Source organism: Leopardus geoffroyi (genome assembly GCF_018350155.1).
Source record: "Leopardus geoffroyi isolate Oge1 chromosome X unlocalized genomic scaffold, O.geoffroyi_Oge1_pat1.0 chrX_random_Un_scaffold_68, whole genome shotgun sequence".
Classification (NCBI taxonomy): Eukaryota; Metazoa; Chordata; class Mammalia; order Carnivora; family Felidae; genus Leopardus; species Leopardus geoffroyi.
Window position 1 is genome coordinate 1 of NW_025543575.1, and position 21491 is coordinate 21491.

The 21491-nt window shown below is 38.0% G+C and overlaps 1 pseudogene; it reads left to right on the forward strand.

The window, feature by feature from the left end:
- Positions 1 to 1750: 1750 nt before the first annotated feature.
- Positions 1751 to 2954, forward strand: LOC123595720 (annotated as a pseudogene).
- The last annotated feature ends 18537 nt before the right edge of the window (positions 2955 to 21491 follow it).

The following is a 21491-nucleotide window of genomic DNA, read 5'->3' on the forward strand; positions in this document are numbered from 1 at the left end:
GAATCAATCAGTTGAAGGCCTGAATAAAACTACAACAATAAAACATACTTCCCAAGCAAGAGGGAATTCTCCAGCAGACTACCTTCAGACCTCATCTGCACCATCAGCTCTCCTGGTTCCCTGCTGGTCTTTGGAGTGGAACTGAACTATCAGCTCTGCAGGATCTCTGTGTGTAAGTCTACATATTGCAATGCAACAGTGGACTTCCTGAGCGTGATGGCTGCAGGCCCACACTACAGATTTGGACTTGCCACTCTTTATAATCATGTGAGCCCATACATTACAATAAAACTTTTTCTATATATATATATATATATACATATACTATTGGTTGTGTTTATATAAGAATATTGAAGAAAATAAAAGAAAAAAAAAAGAAACAGAAAGGTTGGAAAGAAGGAAAGAACTTGCATACAAGTGAGGAATGACCAAGTATGAAACTCAATGAGAAAGAGTCTACAATTGAACCAACTGAAAATCTTAAAATTACTGGAAGACTCTTTATGCTGAAAAGGTAAAACAAATATTATAACTAATGCAATAAATATGATGATTCACAGATCTATTTAAGGTTCTGATTTTAATTCTTTTGGATGAATATTCAGAATTGGGAATGATTCATTATGTGGTTTTTCTATTTTTATTTTATTTTATTTTTTTAAGGACCCTCCATACTGTTTTCCATAGTGGCTGTACCAATTTACCTTCACACAAACAGTGAGCAGATGTTCCCTTTTCTCCACAACCTTGCCCATACTTACCTCTTGTCTTTTGATGATAGCAATCTTAACAGGTCTGAGATGATATATCATGGTGGATTTGATTTGCATTTCCCCAATGATTAGTGATGCTATGGGAACAGCCCAAATGTCTATGACATATTAATGGATGAAGATTATATAGATTTATGTATACATATAATCAGGTGTAAAGAAAAAGGAAATCCTACTATTTGCAACAGCGCAGATGGGCCTGGAAGACATTATGCAAAGTAAAGCAATTCAGTCACCGAAGGGCAAACACTACATGATTTGACTTAAATGCGGTACCTTCCTTAAGTTAAACTTACGGAAGCAGAAAATAGATAGGTGGTTGTCAGAGAATGGGTGATGGGAAAATGGGGAGTTGTTATTCAATGTGAATAGTTAGTTATACAAGATGAATAAGCTGTAGAGATCTGTTCAACACAGCGCCTATAGATAATAATATGGTATTAAACACTTAAAATTCCTTAAGAGAGTAGACCTCATGTTAAGTTTCCTTACAGGGTGTGAGGGGGGAGGAAGCAAAGCGACACAAGGAAACTTTTGGAAATGATAGAATACTTATTGCCTTGATTGTGGTGATGGTATCACCAGTATATGCAGATGTCGAGACTAATGAAATTGTATACATTAAATATGCATGTTTTTTATATACCAATTATACCTCAATAAAGCTGAGAAAAGATAAAGAGATGTTGCCTTTTTCACCAATTCAAATACTGTACAATATAGTTTCTAATCTACAAATACACTTTCAACAATATAGGTTCTAAATTAACCATAAATAGGGGCGCCTGGGTGGCTCAGTTGGTTAAGCGGCCGACTTCGGCTCAGGTCATGATCTCGCGGTCCGTGAGTTCGAGCCCCGCGTCGGGCTCCGTGCTGACAGCTCAGAGCCTGGAGCCTGCTTCCGATTCTGTGTCTCCCTCTCTCTCTGACCCTCCCCCGTTCATGCTCTTTCTCTCTCTGTCTCAAAAATAAAATAAACGTTTAAAAAAATTAAAAAAAAAATAAATTAACCATAAATATTGTTGAAAATGCATCAAATGGCAAATCTTTATGATATAAATTAATACTGATGGCTGATTACTGATTAATACTGAGGCTCAGATGACAGTTACACCTCAAGATCCAGCTAAAGATAAACAAAATAGTCCCTGTAATCTTTGGGAAATTCCTGAACATATAACAGAGGACATACAGGTATGCCACATTTTAACCACAGTAGCTATAGACTTGTGTAAATTCCCCATTGCCATAGTACTCATTGCTCTAAAATATCCCATAGTTGTCATGGATACCCCGCCTCAGTGAGTAATCATATTAAATTGAGTCTTTGTTACTTACAAATTGTCTTGGCAAAATGGGACTTCATGGACACCTTCCTCCAGTTAACATAAATAATATGTTCCATCGTATATTAAATGGAGTCTTAAATGATTGAAACTCATTATATAAAGCCTATTTAGAGAAAGGGGCTGCTATTCCCATGACTTCTCCATTTAACAACCAAATTTTGGAAGGATTACCGTCAAGATCCTGAAGCAAGGCTTGTGTACCCACCCCTGCCCTGGCCCCCAGCACCCACCAAGTCGTCCAGCTCAGCCATGATCAAGGTGATCCTCAGCTTCAATAACTATGGGAAGCAGTGGCTTACCAAGTTCTACCGGCCCTACGGTGAAGATACACAGGAGCAAATCATCAGGGACACATTCCATTTGGTATCTAAGAGCAATGAAAATGTTTGTAATTTCCTAGAAAGAGAATTGTTAATTGGAGGATCTGACAACAAACTGATTTATAGCTATTATGCAACATTATATGTTGTCTTCTGTGTGGATTCTTCAGAAGGTGAACTTGTCATTTTAGATCTAATTCAACTCTTTATGGAAACATTAGACAAATGTTTTGAAAATTTCTGTGAGCTGGATTTAAGTTTCATGTAGACAAGGTTCACAATATTCCTGCAGAAAGGGTGATGGGGGAGGGGTATTGGAGACCGACATGAATGAGACTGTTACACAGATTGATGCACAAAATAAACTGGAGAAATCTGTGGCTGGCTTAGTGGGAGCTCCAGCCTGTACTGTATTAGCTGTGAAGAATATGAATCTTCCCGAGATCCCAAGAGATATTAACATTGATGACATCATTATAAAAGTGCCAAACCTGCCCTCTTTTAAATAAAAATAAATAAAATAAGATAAAATAAAATAAAATAAAATAAAATAAAATAAAATAAAAGGCCACTACCAGGTAAAATCCAGGGAGAAAAGTCATCTAAGTTTACCATGCAGTTGTTTACCAAAAATAGAGGAAGAGAGTCTTGATTTAAGTCTGGGTACTGTATAGACGTTGTGGAAGTTCAATGTTGCTTTTCCTGCTCAGTGATTTTGAAGAAATTGAGTAGCTACAATGTGATATTTCTTTTCCTTTTTTAAACTGCACTCCTATGCCCACCTAAGGCATGCTTCTATGTACTATATAGTACATGCAGTACAGTATTGCAATGTGTTTGAGACATTTCTTTAATTATGTACGGTCCAAAATGTTGGTGTTTTGTATAGATCACAAGTGTAGCATTCTGGAATTCTTTCTGTTATTTGTCACAGTTGTTTTTAAAGAACCAAATATGTATTGCATGAAAACATTATGACCTTTTGCACTTAGTTTAAATAAACTCCATGTAACTGGACTTCTAAACATACAAAGACACAACAAAGTTTTGCCTGCCTTTAAATTTACAAAATGAATGGAGATTTATGGTGGATTATCAGAATCTCAATGTTGTGCCCTCCCATTAGGGCCCCCATATCCAAAAGTATTGTAATTATTAACTCTATCTAATACATAACTAGAAAATATTTTTGCTATTATAAATTTGGCTAATATAATACACATAAATTACACACATAGAAAGATTTGATTTGGATAATTGGAATAAGTTGGGAAAGGAAGAATAAAGATAAGTAAATGCAAAATATGCAAGATTATGCCCTCACTTTACAAAAGGGGAAATAGAGCTCTCTCCATGAGTGGAAAAGTGAAGGCTAGTTTGTCCTTCCTAATATGGTCGATTTCAATGTCTGTGTGGTTGGTCAAAATTTTCAGGAAGGGAAGGAGTTGGATTTCTTAACTGTTGGCAAAACCTTTTCTGTGGCTAGGGGAGCCTCCACAATCAGTATACTATTGAAAATTATTATTTGTTTTAGCTGCGTTGGTAGAAGCAAATATAAGGCTTTCAGGCCCCTCTAAAGTGTCATGAATACTTCAGGGTCAGTAACTGTTTTAATTGATTTACATGTATCAATTGATTTAATTCTCGAAGGAACCACATGTGCTTATGCAAATAAGGAAACTGAGGTGTACTCCAAGCAGTGACACCCAGATATGAATCCATACAATCTGGCTCTAGGATAGAGATTCTTTTTTTTTTATTATTATTTTTAACATTTATTCATTTTTGAGAGTGAGAGAGACAGAGCATGAGCGGGGGAGGGGCAGAGAGAGGGAGACACAGAATCCGAAGCAGGCTCCAGGCTCCGAGCTGCCCGCATAGAGCCCGACGCGGGGCTCAAACTCATGAGCCATGAGATCATGACCTGAGCTGAAGTCAGATGCTCAACCGACTGAGCCCCCCAGGCGCCCCTCTAGGATAGATATTTTTAACCATTATAGTATACTCCCTCTACGAAATGCAACAACAAATTCTGGAACCTTCAAAAGAAAGCAGCTGGAACTATGGGAAAATTGGGAAATACATTCCATTAGTTTCCTATCGCTGCTATAACAAATGAACACATATTTGGTGGCTTAAAAAAACATACATTTATTCTTTTACAGCTCTGTAATTCAGACGTCCAAAATCAATTTCACTGGGCCAAAATAAATCCAACAGTTTCACTCTGACACTGGGTAGAACCATTTTCCTTGACTTTTCCAGCTTCTAGAACTGCATTTCTTGTATTACTTGACTTCTGGTCCCTTCCTCCACCTCCAAAACCAGCAGTGTAGCACCTTGCTTCATCATCACGTTGCCTTGTGCCTCTGCAGTCATATCTTCTGCCTCCCTCTTATAAGGACACTTGTGATCATATTTAGGATCTGCATGGATAATCCAGTATAATCTTCTCAAGACAATAAATTATATATAGTACCTTTTCTCATGTAAAGTAGCATTCACAAGTCTCAGTGATAAGGGTCCAGATATCTTTGAAGGCCATTATTTAGCCTAGCACATATGCTGCATGAAGGATACATGGTATGGTATCCTACATGGTACTATAGGATACATGGTATAGTTTGTGTGAGCTAGTAAGATGAACACTGGCAGATGAATTAGTGTGCTGTGAGCTATTTATTCCCGTGACCCTTAATGGTCAATGTTCTGCAATTAAGTCTCAATAGGTAATATACAAAAGGACATTTTGGGGTGCCTGGGTGGCTCGGTCGGTTAAGCATCTGACTTCAGCTCAGGTCATGATCTCACGGCTTGTGAGTTTGAGCCCTGTGTCAGGCTCTGATTTTCTAAGGACATTTTATTTTTATGTTTGTTTGTTTGGTTGGTTCAAGTTTTCATTGACATTGTAGTTGGTTAATATATGGTGAAAAATTGGTTTCAGGAGTAGAATTTAGTCCTTCATCACTTACATATAACACCAGTGCCCAACACAAGAATTTCCTTCCTTAATACCCATTACCCTTTTAGCCGATCCCATGCCCACGAGCCATTCAGCAATCCTCAGTTTGTTCTCTATAGTAAAAGAATCTCTTATGGTTTGCCTTTTTCCCTTCCTTGATGTTCATCTCTTTTGTTTCTTAAATTCCACCTATGAGTGAAATCATATGGTATTTGTCTTTCTCTGACTTATTTCGCTTAGCATAATACACTCCAGCTCCATCCACGTCATTGCAAATGGCAAGATTTCATTCTTTGTCGTGGCCGAACAATACTCCATTGTAAATATATACCTCAAACTCTTTATCCATTCATCAGCTGATGGACATTTGGGCTATTTCCATAATTTGGCTATTGTTAATAATACTTCTATAAACATTGGGGTGCGTGTGCCACACTCAAATCAGTTTTTTTGTATCCCTTGGGTAAATACTTGGTAGTGCAACTGCTGGGCCACAGTGTAGTTCTTTTTTTAACTTTTTGAAGGATCTTCATACTGTTTTCCACAGTGATTCTACCAGTTTGCATTCCTTTCAATAGTGTAAGAGGGTTCCCCTTTCTCCCCATCCTTGCCAAAAACTGTTGTTTCCTGTGTTGTTAATTTTAGCCATTCTGACAGGTGTGAGGTGGTATCTCATCATGGTTTTGATTTGCATTTCCCTGGTGATGGGTGTTGTTGAGCAACTTTTCTTTTTGTTAATTTTTTAATGTTTATTTATTTTTGAGAGATTAGAGAGACAGAGCACGAGTGAGGGAGGGCCAGAGAGAGAGGGAGACACAGAATTCAAAGCAGGCTCCAGGCTCTGAGCTGTCAGCACAGGGCCTGACGTGGGCTTGAACTCACGAACCGTGAGATGGTGCCAAACCATGCATGAGATCATGACCTGAGCCTGAGTCGGATGCTTAACCGACTGAGCCACCCAGGCATCCTAGTTAAGCAACTTTTCATGTGTCTGTTAGCCATCTGGATTTCTTCTTTGGAAAAATGTCTATTCATGTTTTCTGCCCAGTTTTAAAATTGTATTATTTGTTTTTTTTTTGGGGGGGAGTTGAGTTTGTTAACTTCTTTATAGATTTTGGACACTAACCCTCTTTCAGAAATGTCATTTGCAAAATTCATCTTCCATTCTGTAGGTTCATTTTAGTTTCATTGATTGTTTCCTTCACTGTGCAGAAGCCTTTAATCTTGACGAAGTCCCAATGGAACATTTTTACTTTTGTTTCCCTTGCCTCTGGAGGCGTGTCTAGCAAAAAGTTGCTGCAGCCGATGTCGAAGTGGTTGCTGCCTGTGTTCCCTACGATTTTGATGTTTTCCTGTCTCACATTTAGGTCTTTCATCCATTTTATTCATTTATTTTTAAATTGTTTAATATTGGGCGCCTGGGTGGCTCAGTTGGTTAAGCATCCAACTTTGGCTCAGGTCGTGATCTCATGGTTTATGAGTTCGAGCTCTGCGCTGACAGTGTGGAGTCTGCCTACGATTCTCTCTCCCTCTCTCTGCCCCTCCCTTACTTGCTCGCTCTGTCTCTGTCTCTCTCTCTCTCACTCTCAAAATAAATAAACTTAAAAAAAATATATATATATATATATATATATAAATTGTTTAATATTTATTTATTTTTGAGAGAGAGAGAGCAGGGAAGTAGCAGAGAGAGAGAGAGGGAGACACAGAATCCGAAGCAGGCTCCAGGCTCTGAGCTGTTCAGCACAGAGCAGGAAGCAAGGCTTGAACCCACAAACTGTGAGATCATGACCTGAGCCAAAGTGGGCCGTTTAACCTACTGAGCCACCCGGGGGCCCCTAGGTCTTTCATCCACTTTAAATTTATTTTGTTTATGGTGTAAGAAAGTGGTCCAGTATCATTCTTCTGCATGTGGCTGTCCAGGTTTTGCAACATCATTTGTTGAAGAGATTGTTTTCCACCGGATATATTTTCCAGCTTTGTGGGAGACTAGTTGACCATATAGTTGTGGGTCCATTTCTGGGTTTTCTATTCTGTTCTTTTTTTTTTTCTAGTTTATTATCTGTATCGAGGGAAAGAGAGAGGGAGAGACAGGGACAGAGAGAGAATTCCAAGCAGGCTTCATGTTGTCAGCGCAGAGCCAGATGCAGGGCTTGATTCCACAAACCATGAGATCATGACCTGAGCAAAACTCAAAACCAGCCACTCAACTGACTGAGCCACTGCGGTGCCCCCCTCTTTCATTGGTCTATGTGTCTGGTTTTGTGCCAATACCATACTGTCTTGATGACTATGGCTTTGCAATATAGCTTGAAGTCTGGAATTGTGATGCTTTCAGCTTTCCTTTTTCAAAATTTCTTTGTCTACTCAGGGTCTTTCATGGCTTTATATATATATTTAGGATTGTTTATTATAGCTCTGTGAAAAATTTTCTGGTGGTATTGTGGCATGAATTTTGTTAAATGTGTAGATTGCTTTGGATAGTATAGACATTTTAACAATATTTGTTCTTCTAATGCATGAGAATGAAAGATTTACCATTTCTTTGTGTCATCTTCAATTTTGTGCATAAGTGTTTTATAGCTCTCACAGTACAGATCTCTTACCTCGTTGGTTAGGTTTATTCCTAGGTATCTTACTGTTTTTAGTGCAGTTGTAAATCGGACCGAATCATTGATTTTTCTTTCTGCCGCTTCATTATCGGTGTACAGAATTGCAACAGCTTTCTGCACGCTGATTTTATATCCTGCCACTTTTCTGAATTCATGTATTAGGTCAAAAATTAGCAAATTTTTGGTGGAGTCTTTTGTACATGTCATCTGTGAATACTGAAAGTGACTTTTTCTTTGCTGTCTTGGATGGCTTTTATTTGTTCCTGTTGTCTGGTTGCTGGGGCCAGGACTTCCAGTATTATATTAAATCACAACGGTGAGTGTGGACATTCCTGTCTTGTTCCCTATCATACAGGAAAGCTCTCAGTGTTTCCCCATTGAGGATGATACTACCTGTGGGTCTTTCATATATGGCCTTTATGATGTTGAGGTATGTTCCATCTATCTCTACTTGGGAGGCTGGGAGATTTTCTCAAGAATGGATTGCTGTACTTTGTCAAATGCTTTTTCTGCGTCTATTGAAATGGCCATATGGTTCTTATCCTTTCTATTGTTAATGTAGTGTATCACATTGATTGATTTGTGAATATTGAACCACTCTTGCAGTCGAGGAATAAATCCAATGTGATTGTGGTGAACGATTCTTTTAATGTACTGTTGGATTCAATTTGCTAGTATCTTAACAAGAAATTTTACATCCATGTTCATCAGGGATATTGGCCGATAATGCTCCTTTTTAGAGGGGTCTTTGTCCGGTTTTGAATCAAGGTAATGCTGGCCTCATAGAATGAGTTGGGAAGATTTCCTTCCATATCCACTTTTAAAAAATAATTTGAAAAGAATATGTATTAACTCTTCTTTAAATGTTTGGTAGAGGGGCGCCTGGGTGGCTTGGTCGGTTAAGCGTCCGACTTCGGCTCAGGTCATGATCTCACAGTCCGTGAATTCGAGCCCCGCGTCGGGCTCTGTGCTGACAGCTCAGAGCCTGGAGCCTGTTTCAGATTCTGTGTCTCCCTCTCACTCTGCCCCTCCCCTGTTCATGCTCTGTCTCTCTCTGTCTCAAAAATAAATAAACATTAAAAAAAATAAATGTTTGGGAGAATTTCCCTGGGAAGCCATCTAGTCCTGGAATTTTATTTTTTGGGAGATTTTTTTTTTTTTATTACTGATTCTGTTTCTTTGTTGATTATTAGTCTGGGCTAAGTTTTCTATCTCTTCCTATATCAGTTTTGGTACTTTATATGTTTATAGGAATTTACTCATTTCTTCCAGATTGCCCAAATTGTTTGCATTTAACTGTTCATAACATTCGCTTGTAATAGTATTACTGTGGTACTGGTTGTTATTTCTCTTCTTTCTTTTATGACTTTATTATTTATTTGGTTACCTACCATTTTCATCTTGATAAGTCTGGCTAAGGCTTTATCAATTTTATTAATTCTTTCAAAGAACTAGCTCCTAGTTTTATCGATCTGTTCTACTGTTTGTTTGTTTGTTTGTTTGTTTCCATATCATTTATTTCTGCTCTAATCTTTATTATTTCCCTTCTGCTGGCTTCAGGTTTATGTTCTGTTCCTTTTCGAGCTCATTTAGGCATAAGGCTAGGTTCTGTATTTGAGACTTTTCTCGCTTCCTGAGGTAGGCCTGGAGTGCTATATACTTCCATCTTGCGACCATTTTTGCTTCATGCCAAAGATTTTGGACTGTCGTGTTTTCATTTTCATTTGCTTTTATGTATTTCTTTATTTATTCCTTAATTTGATGGTTAACCCATTCATTCTTTAGTAGGATGTTCTTTAACCTCCATATATTTGTGGTCTTTCCAATTTTTTTTCTTGTGGTTGATTTCAAGTTTCATAGCTTTGTGGTCTGAAAATATGCAAGGTATGACCTCAATCTATTTGTACTTCTTGAGGCCCGATTTGTGATCTATTCTGGAGAATGTTCTATGTGCATTCAAAAAGAATGTGTATTGTGCTGCCGTCAGATGAAATGTTCTGCATATGTCTGTTAAGTGCATCCAGTCCAGTGTGTCATTCAAAGCCATTGTTTCCTTGTTGATTTTCTGCTTAGATGATCTCTCCATTGCTGTCAGTCGGTGTTAAAGTCCCCTACTGTTATTGTATTATTATCAATGAAGTTTTTTTTTATGTTTGTTAGTAACTAATTTGTATATTTTGGAACTTTCAAGTTGGAGGCATAAATATTTATAATTGTTGGATCTTCTTTCTGGATAGACCCCTTAATTATGATATAATGCCCTTCTTGATTTCTTGTTACAGTCTTTAAAATTTAGCTTGTCTGATATAAGTATTGCTACTCTGTCCTATATTTGAAGTCCATTAGCATGATAAATGGTTCTCCATCCCTTCACTTTCAATCTGTGTGTTTCTTTTTGTCTAAAATGATCTTCTTTCCGGCAGCATGTAGATTGGTCTTGTTTTTTTAATCCATTCTGATACCCTATGTCTTTTGATTAGAGCATTTAGTCCACTTACATTCAGAGTGATTATTGATAGATATGAATTTAGTGCTATTGGATTACATGTAAAGTTGGTGTTTCTCAAGATTTTCTCTGTTCCTTTCTGGTCTTTGTTGCTTTTGGTCTTTCTTTCCCACTCAAAGAGCCCCCTTTAATATTTCTTGCAGGGCTGGTTTAGTGGCCACAAACTACTTTATTTTTTGTTTGTCTGGGAAACTCCCTATCTCTCCTTGTATTCGTAATGACAGCCTTGCTTGATAGAGTATTCTTGGCTGGATATTTTTCCCAATCTGCACGTTGTATGTATCATGCCACTCCCTTCTGGCTTGCCGAGTTTGTCTGGAGAGATGTACTGCCAAACTTATTTGTCTTCCTTTGTAAGTCAGGGATTTCTTGTCCACTGCTGCTTTCAGGATTCTTTCTTTATGTCGGTATTTTGCAAATTTTACTATGGTATGTCTTGGTGTTGGCATGCTTTTATTGATTTTGATGGGAGTTCTTTGTGCCTCCTGGATTTGGATATCTGTTTCCTTCCCCCAGATTAGGAAAGTGCTCAGCTATAAATTTTCACAAATAAATCTGCTTCCCCTTTTTCCCTGTCTTCTTCTTGGACTCCTATGATATGAAAGTTATTATGCTTTATTGAGTCACTGATTTCCAAAGGTCTGCATTCATGATCCAATATTTTTCTTTCCCTCTTCTTTTCAGCTTCATTTTTATTTATAATTGTATTTTCTACTTCAAATATTCTTTCCTCTATACCTTCCAACCTTGTGGTCATTACATCCAGTCAGTTTTGCATCTCAGTTATAGCATTTAAAAAAAAAATTGCCATGACTAGTTTTTAGGTCTTTTGTCTCTGTGGTAAGAGACTCACTGTTGTCTTCTATGCTTTTTTTCCAACCCAGCTAGTGTCCTTATGATTGTTGTTTTAAATTCACGTTCTGGCATAAAGCTTGTCTGTTTTTATTAGGTCCCTGGCCATGACCTCTTCTTGTTCTTTGTTTTGGGATGAATTCCTCCACCTTGGCATTTTGTCTACGTCGCTGTCTCCTGTATTAGGAAAACCTGTTATGTTTCCGCTCCTGAGAGTAATGGCTATATTAAGAAGATGTCATATACTTACCAGGGCCTAGTGCTTCAAGAAGTTTTTCTGTCGTGGGCTGTCTGCACTCTGCTCCTGTGTTTTGGCTGCTCTTTCCCTCAGCCTAGTCCCTTGCAGAGTTTCTCCTTGCCTGCAGTAGGGAGTGCTCAGACCTTGTCCAGTGTTTGGTGAGTTTTTACTACATGTGTTTTGGTTTGCTTCATAAAAGAGGCTAGATACAATTTCCCCTAGATCTGAAGCTTTGCAGCACTCTATGGCCAGTAGATTTGGTGCGTGCAGGGGGTTTGTTTTTGGTCTTCTCGAGGAGGAGCCCACTGCTCTGGCTTTCAGGCACACTTGCCCTGGTAAAAAGCATGTGCAGAGCACAGGGTTCAGGGTTTGGTGTAAGCAGCTCAAGCTTCTACTGTAGACAATGTGCTGGTCACTGAGGTGCATCTGTACTGACGGACATGGGTAAAAATGGATTCAGCCAGCTCTCTCATCCCCAGTGAGGGGATTCCATGCCCACTGCTATTCAGGAAGCCCTCACAGAACAGCAAGCAACCTCTCTGCATTTGTCCTGGGCATCCCTCAGATGCCTGCCTTCACCCTGTCTGTGTCTGAGATGTATGCCAACCCAGCAGTGCAGTCCTTCTGTGTTTTACCTCGGGTATGCCAGCTGGGTTTCAAAACTCCAAGTTTTAGGGACTCGGCACAGTGTGCACCCATGCTGATCTTCTGGGGGAGGGTTTCTGCATGCTGTGGCTGGTGCTGGTTTATCCCAGAAGGTCAGTTGCATGAACACACAGGAGCTTGGAGCTTATGGTAAAGGGCATAAAAAGAGCCAATGTCCAGGTTAGCTACCCTCAGCAGGTGCCTCTGTTCCTATGCTAATGAATGAGGCAGCTCAGTGGCGCCCCTCAATGGCTCAATGGTTCATTTGTCCCTGTAGAAGCAGTGACCTTTTGTGACAAACAAAAGCAGTGTAGAAGCATCTCTCCCAAATGCACTCCAAGGAGGCGAACTGTTTCTCCCAGTGTGACTCAGGGGATCCTCAGACCAAGCTGTCCACTACTGGGCTTCCCCTCCTTCTGCCCAGGAGCACTGCCACCTGCCCACTATACTCCAGAAAATGGTGCAGACTTACAAAAACTCAGAATTTCAGCTCCACTGTTCACAAAAACTTGCAACATTTGCCTCCTCACAGTTCCCAAGTCAGTGGTTTTGAGGGAGTGCTTTTCTTGCGCAATCCTGACTGCTGCTCTCTCTTCCCCCTCTCTTTCTCCTCTCCGCGAAAAGGGCTCCCACCTCTCTGTGGCACCATGGTTTTTCTCTCTTCCAAGTCCCCACTCTGCACTGCATACCTGCCACATTATCTCCTTCAAATTATGCAAATCATTCTGTTAATCTTCATATCGAGTTCCTAGTTGTTTAAAAAATGGTTAGATGTTGATATAGCTTGTTTGAGGGACAAGACTAGCCCAGGGACTCCCACTACACTGCCATCTTAACTCCTGTCCATCATACATTTAATTTCCATGAGAAGGGCAATGCTAGCCACTCTTTCATTTCTGGTATTAGTAATTTGTGTCTTCTCCCTCTCTCTCCGTACATATATCGATATAGATATTAGTTACCTGGTTAGAGGCTTATGAATTTTATTGATGTTTTTAAGAACGATTTGATTTCATTGATTTTCTCTAGTTATTTCCTGCTTTAAATTTCACTGATTTCTGCTATTATTATTATGTAAATTCTTCTGCTTACTTTGTATTTAGGTTGCCCTTTCTTCCCTAATTTGCTAAGGTGTAAATAACACCAGTACACATAAGTTAAATAATTAGCTACTAAATAGTGAATGGGTAAACCAAAAATATCAAAGAGGAAATCAGAAAATACATGAAGGCAAATGAAACTGAAAACATAATGGTCCAAAATTTGGGGGATGTAGCCAAAAAGGTTCCAAGATAGATATTTATAGCAATACAGGCCTACACGAATAAGAATGAAAAAGTCAAATAAACAACCTAACCTTACACCTAAAGAAGCTAGAAAATGAACAACAAACAAAACTCAAAAGCAGTAGGAGGAAAGAAATAATAAAGACTAGAGGGGATGTAAACTAAATGAAAACTGAAAAACCAATAGAACAGATCAATGAAAGCAGGAGCTGGTTCTTCGAGAAGATCAAGAAAATGGAAAAAGTTCTAGTCAGACTCATCGAGAGAGAGAGAGAGAGAGAGAGAGAGGACTCAAGTAACAAAACCATAAATGAAAAAGGAAAAATAACAATGAACACCACAGAAATGCAAAGGATTGTAAGAGAAAAGTATGAAAAATAATATGCCAGCAAACCGGAAACACAGAAGAAATGGATCAATTCCTAGAAACATATAAATGACTAAAATGGAACCAGTAAGAAATAGACAATTTGAACAGATGAATCATTAGCAAGGTAACTGAATCAGCAATTAAAAGAATCCCAACAAACAAAAGTCCAAGAAAATGGCTTCATACATGGATTCTACCAAACACTTAAAGAAGAGTTAATAAACATTCTTCTCAAACTATTACAAAAAATTGAGGTGGCAAGAACATTTCTGAATTCATTCTATCAGCATTATCCTGATACCAAAACCAGATTAAGACACCACTGAAAAAGACGTCATCAGGTTAACATCTCTGGTGAATCTAAATGCAAATATTCTTAACAAAATACTAGCAAACTGAATCCAACAGTACATTTTAAAAAAATCATTCACCATGATCAAGTACAGTTTATTCTGGGATTGAAAGGGCGGTTCAATATTCTCAAATCAATCAACGTGATACATCACATTCAAAAAGATAGAATAAATTCCAATCATTTTGATAGATTTGGAAAAAAGCGTTTGACAAAGTATAACATCAATTCATGATTAAAAACCCTCTACAATGTAGGTTTAGAGGGAACATACCTCAAAATAATAATAGCCGTCTATAAAAAACCCACAGCTAACATCATCCTCAATGGGAAAAACTGAGAGCTTTTCCTCTATGACCATGAACAAGACAGGGATGTCCACTCTCACCACTGTTCTTTAATATAGTACTGGAAGTCCAAGCCTCAGCAGAGAACAGAAAGAAATAAAAGGCACCCAGATCAACAAGGAAGAGGTCAAATTTTCACTACTTGCAGATGACATAATACTCCATATAGAAAAGCCAAAAGACTCCACCAAAAACTTGCTAAAATTGATACTCAGATTCAGTAAAGCCTCAGGATACAAAATCAATGTACAGAAATCTGTGGCATTTATATACACCAATTACAAAGCTGCAGAAAGAGAAATCCAGGAATCAATACTACTTATAGTTACACCAAAAATCATGAGAAACCTAGGAATAAACCTAACCAAACAGGTAAAACATTTGTACTCTGTAAACAATTGAAGATGACAGAAAAAAAATGGAAATACATTTCATCCTCCTGGATTGGAAGAAAAAAATATTGCCCAAATGTCTATATTAACCAAAGCAATCTATACATTTAATGAAATCCCTAAGGAAACACCACCAGCATTTTTCACAGAGCTAAAATAAACAATCCTAAAATTTGTCTGGAACCACAAAACACTCCGTGTAGCCAAAACAATCTTGAACAAGAAAAGCAGTGCTGGAGCCATCCCAATTCTGGACTTCATCTTATTTTATAAAGCTGTAGTAATAAAAACTGTATGGTACTGGCACAAAAAGAGACACATAGATCAATGGAACAGAATAAGAAATCTAGAAATAAACCCACAAATATATGGTTAATTAATTTTTGACTGAGCAAGAAGGAATATCCAATGGGAAAAAGACAGTCTCTTCCACAAATGGTGCTGAGAAAACTGGACATCAACATGCAAAAGAATGCAGCTGGACCACTTTCTTACACCATACACACAAAAAAACCCTCAAAATTGAATACAAACCTAAATGTGAGTCCTGAAATCATAAAAATCTAAAATGAGAACTGAGGAAGCAACCTCTTTGATATTGGCCATAGCAACTTCTTACCAGATGTGTTTCCTGAGGCAAGGGAAACAAAAGCAAATACAAACTATTGGGACAACATCAAAATAAAAACCTTCTGCACAGTGAAGAAAATCAACAAAACTGAAAGGCAACCTTCAGAATGTGAGGAGATATTTAAAAAGGACATATCTGATAAAAGGTTAGTATCCAAAGTATATAAAGAACTTATACAACTCAACACCCAAAAAGTGAACAACCCAATTAAAAAAAGGACAGAAGATATGAACAGACATTTCTCCAAAGAATACATAAAGATTGCCAACAGACACGTGAACAGATGCTCAACAACACTGATCATCAGGGAAGTGCAAATTGAAAGTACAAGGAGAAATCGTCTTTCACCTGCCAAATAGCTAAAATCAACAACGGAAGAAACAACAGGTGTTTATGAGGGTTTGGATGAAGGGGAACCCTCTTGTAGGGACCCTTTTGGAGGCTCTTCAAAAAGTTAAAACATAGAACTACCCTACAATCCAGTAATCATATTACAAGGTATTTACCCAAAACATACAAAAATACTAATTCTGAGGGATACATGCACCCCAATGTTTATAGCAGCATTATCTACAATAGCCAAATTACAGAATGAGCCCAAAATTTCCATCAACTGATAAATGGATAAATGGAATATATATATATGTATGTATATATATGTATATATATACATATGAATATATTTATGTATATGTATATGTATATGTATATATTATATATTTATAAATGTATATATTATATATATATATATATATATATATATATAAATCTTGCTACCACCAAGAGAGTATTTCAAGCCAAAAGGTTATGTGTGTGTGTGTGTGTGTGTGTGTGTATTCATATATATGAATAATGCTCAGCTGACTAATGGAATATTACTCAGATATTTAATGGAATATTACTCAGATATAAAAAAGAATGAGATCTTGAAGAGAGGAGCCAAGATGGCAGAACAGCATGGAAGTTTTTTGTGTGTCTCGCATCCATGAAATACAGCCAGACCAACAGTAAACCATCCTACACACCTAGAAAACTGATTGGAGGATTAACACAACAATCTGCACAACCTGAACCACAGAATTCAGTAGGTACGCAGTGCACAGAGGTGAATTTGGGGAGTGAGAAGCTGCAGAGGGTAGGGAGCTGCTTTGGCAGGCAGAGAGAAGACATAACTGGGGGGGGGGGAGAATAAGGGAAAAGCACCCCCCCCAAAAGCAGCTGGAGAGAAAGTGGAAAACTGGAAACAGCTACAGGGACTAAAGTAAAAAGGGAGAAAGAAAGGAGAAAGGAGAGGGTTTAAATTTCATTAAGACTGTAAACAAGGGGAGCGCGAAGGCTGCAACTCCGCAGCTCGATACCTGGCGGTGCTCTGGTGGGAAGGGTGAATCCCCAGGAACAGAGTGGGGTCTGGGAGGTTCTCGGGCCACATGGGGAAAAGCGAATCCACTCCTGGAAGGACATTTGGTAGAGACTGTTGAAGCCACCTGTTCCCAGCAGACCCCGGAAGGCGGCCACATTCACTGGTGCTGGGGCAAGTTCGTTAAGGGTGAAGCCTGGTGCCAGATGTGTGTTGTGATTTTCCATAATCCCTGAAACGCTGCTGCTACGCTATCTCACGAACTTTTTCTGGAGTGGGCTGGCACCTGGCCGCAGTCTCAGGGCACCGGCAGCAGCAGGGTCCAGCAAGCGTTTCTGGGGGAGGCAGACATTCAGCCATTGCTTGGTGAGACCCTCCCGCAGAGGGGAGGAACGGGTCAAAGCCGCAGCCCTTCAGAAGTAAGGGGCTGGGGAAAACAGTCGCATCTTAGACAAAAATCTGGAGAGAGGCACTGCCTGGGGCCTGGTCACGGAGAGTGAAAAGGCGGGGAGTGGACGAAAGCTGAAGACAGAGGATGGGTGCGTGATTGCTGATCCAGGAGAACAGACTGGGTAGCTGGGTGGTGCCATTTTCACCACTCCCACGCATGCGCATACGCACCTACCAGCACCGCAACAATCCACCCCAATAGGATAGCAGCGCCATCTAGTGGAGAGCGGAGCTGTTACACTTAGCCCCGCCCAACGGGGCTAACTTCGCTCTTCAAGAACACAAGTCTCACCACTCGCTTAGTTTATGGACGTAAAGGGCTACATAGACTGACTACTAGGCGAAAATGAAGTAATTTCAGTCCTACTTCAATCTGTTAGTAGGTTCATCTATTCAATTTTTTTTCTTTTTCTCTTTTACACTTCTTTACATTTTCTTGAATACAGAGAGAGAAAATTCATTTTTATTTTCAATTTTTATGAAAAATATTTTTCTTTAGTTTTTATTACTATATTTTTTACTTTTGTGTAATTTTTTTCAAATTCTATTTTACTTCCATCATTTTATTTTATCTACTTCACTGTATTCACCTTTTCAAATTTTCAAACAATTTCCTTTTTTTCTTTCCTTTTCTTTTTTCTCTTTTTCATTTCTTTTCTTTCTCTAGAATGCAGAAAGAGAAAAACTGCATTTTACATTCAATTTCTATTAAAAATTTTTTTTAACATTTTACTATATTTTTTGCGTTTATGTAATTTTTTTCAAATTCTATTTTACTTCCATCATTATATTTTAGTCTACTACAGTGTTTTCACTCTTTCAAATTTTCAAACAATTTCCTTTTTTCTTTTTTAATCTTTCTTCTCTTTATCATTTATTTTCTTTTTTCTTGAATACAGAAAAAGAAAAAATTCATATTTATTTTTAATTTTTATTAAAAATATTTTCTTTAATTTTTTCCTACTATATTCTTTACTTTTGTGTATATTTTTTCAAATTCTATTTTACCCCCATCATCTTACTTTAGTCTACTTCAGTGTATTCATTTTTCCAAATTCTCAAATGATTTCCTTTTTTTTCTCCCCCCGCCTCTTTTCTTTCTCTAATATGTCAAACCACTTTCAACACCAAGACCAAAACTCACCTAGGATCTAGCATTATCTATTCGATTTGTGTGTGTGTGTGTGTGTGTGTGTTACATTTAATATTTTTTAATTTTATTTTTTTAATTTCCAATTTTCTACCTCATTAATTCCTTTTCTCCTTTCAGAAATGACAAAATGAAGGAATTCCCCCAAAAGAAAGCACAAAGAAATGACAGCCGGGGATTTAACCAACACAGATACAAGCAAGATGTCTGAACCAGAATTTAGAATCACGATAATAAGAATACTGGCTGGAGTCAAAAATAGATTAGAATCCCTTTCTGCAGAGATAAAAGAGTAAAAAATAGCCAGAATGAAATTAAAAATGCTATAACTGAGCTGCAATCACGGATGGATGCGGCAACGGCAAGGATGGATGAAGCAGAACAAAGAATCAGCGATATAGAGGACAAACTCATAGAGAAAAATGAAGCAGAAAAAAAGAGGGAGATTAAAGCAAAAGAGCACGATTTAAGAATTAGAGAAATCAGTGACTCATTAAAAAGGAACAACATCAGAATCATAGGGGTCGCAGAAGAGAGAGAAATAGGTGTAGAAGGGTTATGTGAGCAAATCATGGTGGAAAACTTTCATCAACAAGGCATATTATAGGCAAATTCACAACATACTCAAGCAAGGAGAGAATCATGACGGCCATAAGGGAAAAAAAGTCCCGAACATACAAAGGAAGACAGATCAGGTTTGCAGCAGACCTATCCACAGAACCTTGCCAGGCCAGAAATAAGGGGCAGGATATATTCAGCATGCTGAATCAGAGAAATATGCAACCAAGAATTCTTTATCCAGCAAGGCTGTCATTCAAAATAGAAGGAGAGATAAAAAAGTTTCCCAGACAAACAAAAATTAAAGGAGTTTGTGACCACTAAACCATCCCTGCGAGAAATTTTAAGGGGGACTCTCTGAGAGGAGAAATGATGAATATATATATATATATATATATATATATATATATATATATCTCCAAAGCAACAAAGATTAGAAAGGACCAAAGAACACCACCAGAAACTCCAACTTTACAAGCATCATAATGGCAATAAATTCATGTCTTTCAGTACTCACTCTAAACGTCAACTGACTCAATGCTCCAATCAAAAGACATAGGGTAACAGAATGGATAAGAAAAAAAGATCCATCTATATGCTGTTTACAAGAGACCCACTTTAGGCCTAAAAACACTTTCAGATTGAAAATAAGGGGATGGAGAACCATCTATCATGCTAATGGTCAACAAAAGAAAGCTGGAGTAGCCATACTTACATCAGACAATCTAGACTTTAAAATAAAGACTGTATCAAGAGATGAAGGGCATTATATCATAATCAAGGGCATTATATCATAATCAATCCACCAAGAAGACCTAACAATTGTAAACATTTATGCGCCAAATGTGGGAGAACCCAAATATATAAATCAATTAATCACAAACATAAAGAAACTCATCAATAGTAATACTATAATAGTAGGAGACTTCAACACCCCACTGACAGCAATGGGCAGATCATCAATCAAAAAATGAACAAGGAAACAATGGCTTTGAATGACACACTGGACCAGATGGACTTCACAGATCTATTCAGAACGTTTCATCCTAAAGCAGAAGAAGATACATTCTTCTTCAGTGCACATGGAATGTTCTCCAGAATAGACCATATACTGGGACACAAATCAGCGCTAAGTACAAAGAGATTGAGATCATATCGTGCATATTTTCAGGTCACAACGCTATGAAACTCGAAATCAACCACAAGAAAAAAATTGGAAAGGCAACAAATAGTGGAGACTAAAGAACATCCTACTAAAGAATGAATGGGCTAACCAAGCAGTTAAAGAGGAAATTAAAAAGTACATGGGAGCCAATGAAAATGATAACACCACAACCCAAAACCTCTGAGAGACAGCAAAGGCAGTCATAAGAGGAAAGTATATAGCAATCCAAGCTTTCCTAAAGAAGGAAGATCTCAGATACACGACCTAACCTTACACCTTAAGCAGCTGGAAAAAGAATAGCAAATAAACCCCAAAACCAGCAGAAGACAGGAAATAATAAAGATTAGGGCAGAAATTAATGCTATTGAAGCCAAAAAAAAAACTGGTAAGACAGATCAATGAAATCAGAATCTGATTCCTTGAAAGACTTAACAAAATTGATAAACCAGTAGCCACTTTGAGCAAGAAGAAAAAAGGAAAGGACCCAAATAAATAAAATCAAGAATGAAAGAGAAGAGATCACAACCAACAAAACAGAAATAAAAACAATAATAAGAGAATATTATGAGCAATTATATGCCAATAAAATGGGTAATCTGGAAGAAATGGACAAATTCCTAGAAACATATACACTAAAAACTGAAACAGTAAGAAATACAAAATTTGAACAGATGGATAACCAGTAAGGAAATCAAATTAGTAATCAAAAATCTGCCAAAACACACACACACACACACACACACACACACAAAAACAAAAAAACAAGAGTCCAGGGCCAGATGGCTTTCCCGGGGAATTCTACCAAACATTTAAGGAAGAGTTAACACCTATCCTCTTGAAACTGTTCCAAAAAATAGAAACTGAAGGAAAACTTCCAAACTATTTCTATGAATCCAGCATTACCTTGATTCCAAAACCAGAGACCCCACTAAAAAGAACTATAGACCAATTTCCCTGATGACCATGGATGCAAAAATCCTCAACAAGATATTAGCCAACCAGCTCCAACAATACATTAAAAAACTATATTCACCACGACCAACTGGGATTTATACCTGGGATGCAGGGCTGGTTCAACATCCACAAAACAATTAACGTGATTCATCACATGAACAAAGGAAGGAGAAGAACCATATGATCCTCTCAATAGATGCAGAGAAAGCATTTGACAAAATA